A 6,288-nucleotide genomic window follows, 5' to 3' on the forward strand; every position below is an offset into this window, starting at 1 on the left:
GTAACGTACTCTCTGCGGTAGTGGAGCATTTCTCCGAACGTGAGCACTCGGTCCCACCGCGATGCCGAACAGAGGGTTCGCCACGATCGGAACACCTAGGAGAAGGATGATGCAACCGGTGTGCTAGAGCTCGGACGGCATCGTGGGCTGCTTCGTTTCCAGCCAGACCCGAGCGACCAGGGGCCCAGATGATCTGGACGCGGCGTTGCCTTGAGGGGGATGTGCCGGAAAGTATCGTCTGTGCCTGGGATGCTATTCGTCTTCTTGTGTAGTTGGGAATGGCCGTTTCGTAATCGCTGGTGATACAGTTTGCATCGGTAGAGGCGTAGGCCAAAGCAATGGCCATTTCTTCTACTTCGTCTGGTTGAGTGGTGAGTGCTGACGCTGGCGCACCGACGCACTACCGCGAGCCTGCGACTACGGCGACCGTCATGGCGTTCGGGTGTCCATGTAGATTACGTCGGTGACTTGGCCGTAGCGCTTTTTTAATTATTTAGATCCGCCAGCACGTGGCTCCTGATAGTGCTCGGGGTGCCAATTGCGAGGTACGAGTGGGATTACTAGCTGAGCACGGATGTTCGGAGGGACGGCTAGTGCTGGTCCGAATTGGGTGGTGTAGGCTATGCCTAGGGTGTGTCTGCCTGCCCGTAGTGGTATTGGCGAGTCGTTCGTATTCGGTAATACGAGGTAACGCTGAGCTGCAAGGGATTATAGTAATAACATGGCAGACGGCTGTATTTAGATTCATCCTGAAGGTAAGGCGGGCTCACACACACTCAAGAGAACCAAACAACACAAACGCCAACCATGAACTGAAGGGTGCGCTGTTCCGTAAAAGAATGTAGACACAAAACTTATCTGCGCATGCTCATATACGGTAGCACCACCTGTCAATCAGGCACACGTGCAGGCCCGCAGATAAACGTTCAGGCATTTTATTCTTCTCTATGCAAGTTAGTCGAAGGCTGACCCACGCATGCGTTTCCACTACCATTCAATGTAAGCGGAATTACACTCCCAGGTTGGAGTGTAATGCTTGTCCTCTAGCGACCGCTCGGTTGGGAGTTTAATATACTCCGTATCATCGGAGTAGAATTTTTGCTCCGTGCGAGCGGAATTATTGCGTGGAACCATGGGAGTCTGTCTTTATTTTTATTTTTCACTTTGCATTGGACGGAATTCTTTTTCGAGGCGAAACGGCAGTATAAAACGAGCTATCCCTTCAGTTTGCGTGAAGATATATATGCAAAGGTTCTTCGTAAAATTTTGAAATATACACAAAACACCGCATCAAATTCAACGAAACAAGGGAATAGAAGGCCATAAATCATGACATATATAAACATTTGATAAACGTCCAACGAAGAATATTGAAAGACATCTAACGCACACGCGACACACAGCAAGAACCAACGCTGCAAATTTATGTCACCACGATACTGTGTTCTTCGAAGCCGCCTAGCGGGCAGCTGAGCTGTTTCAGAATTATGACTCTCATGCTCGCTCTTACGCGACGTGCCTCTCTGAAATTACCAGAAAAGCTTAATCAACACAATACTGTTAATTCGAAACAGTGAGAAAATGTTAATGGAATGAGTTTTCAAAATTAGCACACCATTCTTTTAGTGCTGAAGCGACTTCGCTCCGCGCCGCCGTACGCGGCCAAGAAGTAGTGCGCTATTTACAGTAAGCAAGCAAAATGTAAGTGCGTGTGCTTCATGGCACAATTAACTTCATGCGAATTAGTGGTAGCGTAGCAAGTATTACATCTGAGCATGACTCGCATTAACTGGTGTAACATCGAAAAGTGCGAAGTCACATTTTTTAACCCCACTACTTGATCAGCGTCCAAGCAATCTCGCGGTTGTGAAAGGAGCTACATCGCTGATCTGCCAATCGAATTCTCACGCTCGGAGCCAGCAGGCATGCCTTTAAATCGGCGCCTGCTATTTGTTAATGCTAATGCAATATTGGAAGCAATGGCGTGATCGAAACACAAGTGCGCGATAACAATTCGATTGAGATTGCTTAATATGAAGCCATACTTACAGCATGCATACTTATGTACTACCGTTTTTCTCGGGCAAAGATATCGGTACACAGATACATAAAAACGGTTGCTTGCGCTCCGGTCTTTCTCACTGGCAACACAGCACCGCAACGAACTTGGAATGCGCCATTCATGTGCGGCCAGCACGGACGTCGTCACTCGAACATTGGCTGCTGTTGCCATTGCTACGCCGTCTTTCAAACATTAAACCGGTCGTTGTCGGCATGTATTCACAAGGACCTAAAAGTCGCATTCCACGTATACTGAATAACACAAGGCACCGTCACGCAGCACGAGAGCACAATCAGAAACGGGAGCCAGCATCACGAGTCAATGAGCACCTTCGAGGTATACCTAAGCGTTTTTCCGCACTTGGAAACGTTGCTCTTGCATTCATCGGTGTCAGCAAAGTGATCACAGCTAACTTACTTGAAGCTGAGATACAGTGCAGGCTCAGGCACACCTATACCTTTTCCGGAAAGAAATACGGGAAACAAATTGACGAAAAGCTGTCACGGAACGCCAATTCACAGATGTAAACGATGCGCCGGCCATGAGCGCTGCCGAGTCCAGTGTTGCCAGGTCGGACAAGGCGGCGTAGCCCAAAGCTAGAGAAACTGGAGCCCAAATGTAGCCAAGTAAAAAAAAAGAGCAAAACCAATTTGTAGCCAATATAGCCATTTTAATTTGTATATACATTGTCACATTCGACTGCGCTAATGCCTTTTTACGCAACCCGTCGTAAGAAAGAGTCCGTGACGCTGTGATGGTTGACCCTTGACGTCCAGAACAGCCACATCATGCTTGTACACAGAACAGCTTTTTGTTGGCCCCGGAAACTCAAGTTCCTACGAATCGCTGCTGAGGAAGAACCTGTCGAAGTGAATATGGAATGTAAGCATGAAAAAAAAAAAACTTGGAGGACGCCTAAAACGACTGACAACCGGCCAGAATGCGTTGTAAGACGTTGATGGAAATAAAATGATCATGATTTCTAGTGATAGAACCAGGCACGCTGTTCGCAATTGAAGTAAGATTATAATTTTAAATTGGCGAAGAAAATCTCAAAGGCCAGTAAGTGGCGAGGCCTGCCAATGAAATATTGGTACTTAGGATGTAGTCTATGAGATTACTGTATGTCGGCTGTTATTTAGTACGACATAATAATTGCTTAAAATTGCAGTTGCTATAATATTAGACACTTGCCCTTTATTCTATGTTTCACAAGTCAAAAGCGCATGCATGGCTACGCCAACACGCTGAAATGCGTGTCACATGTAAAATCGTTGCTTCGTTTTCAATCCGATTGGTTTCGCTTTGATTGTTTAACTCTTTCTGTATACCGCACCCATGGACATAGTTATCTCGCTAACGATAGTTCGAAACGCCGCTTTCGAGACCTTCCGCGCCGCTCACGGACACACTGTGCCATTAGACGCGAACGAGGAGAACCACATTTCTGTTTTCTAAGCAGTTAGATTTTTTCACGCCAGGCGGTGATTTTTGAATCCTCTCCGAAGTTCCGCGATCGTCAAAGCAGAAAGCAAATATGGCTGCCTCCAGGAGTGGTGCAAGCGCTTCGAAAGATCAGATTTCGCGATTCCCGTGGGTCTGCGGCTGATTTTATCGATGGATCGAGCAGCAGCGAGTCTCAGGATGCTGACTATTCGTCGCACTCTGATAGCTACGACGATACAAAGCACCCCGGATCATGCGCGGCCGCAGCATGGCAAGCAGTGCTTGCAATTGAATTTTGTACTGGGTTACCTGTTCATAGAAAAATTTCGATTTTTTTCGAAGATAGTGCCTACTAGACGGTAACACATTTTGTATATCTCATAATTTTTGATACATATTTGTCTTAGTAGACACAAGCGTGTCTTTACAAACTTTGTTCAATTTTATCCCGCTCTTGATTCTGGCAATTTGCCTTTTTTATTACATGCATCTCGTAATTAAAACCTTTATGCTTGAAAAGGGCATTCATTCTGCTTTTTGTTGATGTATTACGTAAAATATTTAGTGCAGCATTTCCTTCAGCAAAAAAAGCTGGCATTACCTACAAAATATACCTATTTTCGTCATGGTAGGGAAAAAGCTAATTACTAAAGCAGATGGAGAGGAAAAAAATGAAAAGACGCAGCTATATTACCGCAGAAATGCTTAACACTACGGAAAACACGAATCGCAGGAACGTGGAATTGCTAGACAGAATATTTTGTCACACTTGCGGCCGCACTTGCCTACCACCAATGCCGGCGTATAATCACTACCACGCTCACCTACCACCACTTCCAACAAGCTTTCAGTGAACGACTACATCCTCACTGCAGATTAAAAATTCACCGGTAAGCTTTTCATTGCATTAAAATATAGGTACCATGAAAATCGCGTCTCAGTCCGTTTAATCTTCATCTTTAAGAGTGGAACGCGATAGCATTCAAAGATCTCTGACTGCTTCCCACGCCTCCCGGCAACTGCAGCTTATGTAACCATAATGTTTACCTACAAACGCTAGAGGCAACCGATATGCACGAAGAAGAACTTCTATTTTTTTCATCCCACCCTCACGGCAGGCGCCGCCGCTGCCGCGGAGGCGAGTGCCATTTGGACGGTGTTGCAAGGGACCAAGTGGGGCGTACCGCTCCTACTTGGCAGTAACCGCTTTTCCTCGTTTTTTCCTGTGTCCCCTGTGCCGCTTAGCACTGCACCACAAAGTCTCACGGAAAACACCGACTAGCCCAAACCACCATCCTCCTTATAAGACGTCGAAAGGCAGCTCGTGAACGGGTTTGTGTTCGAGGTTCCGCATAATAAACATTTTTTCTCGTATATTCAAATTACAATTCGACGCTACCATGTCTGCAGGTTGAGTGTAAGTCGTACTGTACGAATTTTCCGGCACGTTTTACTTTAAGAAATTCAATGAGTTCAGTAACGTATAAGCGCCAGCCGACGGGCCGATGTGGTTCGGCATCATTTTTCTCACGCATACAACGGCACCGCCGCCGGATTTTCTATCACACGGGGCCCCTAACGCTATCGCGTTAAAGTACATCTCGCACGGAAACGAAAATGGCAATAAAGGTTACCGTCAGAAACGCGTAGTAGGTCCAAAGCTGGGCCCAGTGCCATACTTCAACCAGACGCCTTCACCATGGACACACTGGAGCGTGTCATCTACCTGTGTTTCCCTTCTTTCATGCTAGTGCGACGATCCCACGACTACATTGCTCTCCGTTTCTGAGCATAGCCATGTTAGTACAGTGTACTGCGAAACACCCTCCACTCCCAGGCTCATCCCGATGCCCGATGATCGGGATAAGACGAAGATGAGACGATGTTACTGGCGTAAACGTTCGCATGGTGATGCGTGATGTAAATATAAGTGCGTCAGGGATCAAAGCCATCGGCTAAGAAAAAGATGCACTGAGGGGGGGCATTTCGCGCCCGCACACACGCACAGCCGCGCTGCCGGCTCAGCCAGTTAAAACATAGCCTTCGAGATTTGTTTCTACTCGATGAGAGTCACCTCTGGAGAGAGGATTAAGGCACCACGTACAGTCCAAACAAAGCCATGTTACAGATTTTCAGTAGCCCAGATATAGCCACGTAGCCAAGCCACCCAAGTCGACGCCAAAAATTTTTTTCTGTAGGCCAATTTGGCAATATATAGCCAAACCTGGCAACACTGCTGCCGACTCCGCCGAACGCGGCCGGCCGCATGCGCGGAGCACAGCCTCATGGGAAGCGCCACGTGACCGATCTGTTTCGGCGGGAGGAGTTTTTAAAGCGAAGCTTTCTTTGCCTCTTCCTTCGAGTTTCCCACTGCTGCTGCTGACGTAGGCTGCTGTGGGCCCTTGTGGCTGCTGTTGTCGCGCACACCGCGTAGGGGGGCTTCAGAGCGTGTATATAGATGGCGCGAGTAAGAGAGGAAAGGCGGCGGGAGAAAGTGGTTTTCACCCCACCGCTCAATGGATGGATGGATGGATGGATGTTACAGGCGTCCCCTTTGGAATGGGGCGGCGGGTTGCGCCACCAAGCTCTTGCTATTATATCGCCTAATGTCCTACATTGCTTAAAGAATAAAAAAGAAAAAAAAACACTATGAACTCTCACAACCAAATTTCCTGATCCCCTATTGCGAAATCTGCTTTTGTACGTCTCCGTCTCCTCCAATCGTCTCCTCCAATCGCCTCTTACTAATCCCTGTTGCGGACAAGTTTACTTTTCCACTG

Source organism: Dermacentor albipictus, chromosome 5, assembly GCF_038994185.2.
Source record: "Dermacentor albipictus isolate Rhodes 1998 colony chromosome 5, USDA_Dalb.pri_finalv2, whole genome shotgun sequence".
Taxonomy (NCBI): domain Eukaryota; kingdom Metazoa; phylum Arthropoda; class Arachnida; order Ixodida; family Ixodidae; genus Dermacentor; species Dermacentor albipictus.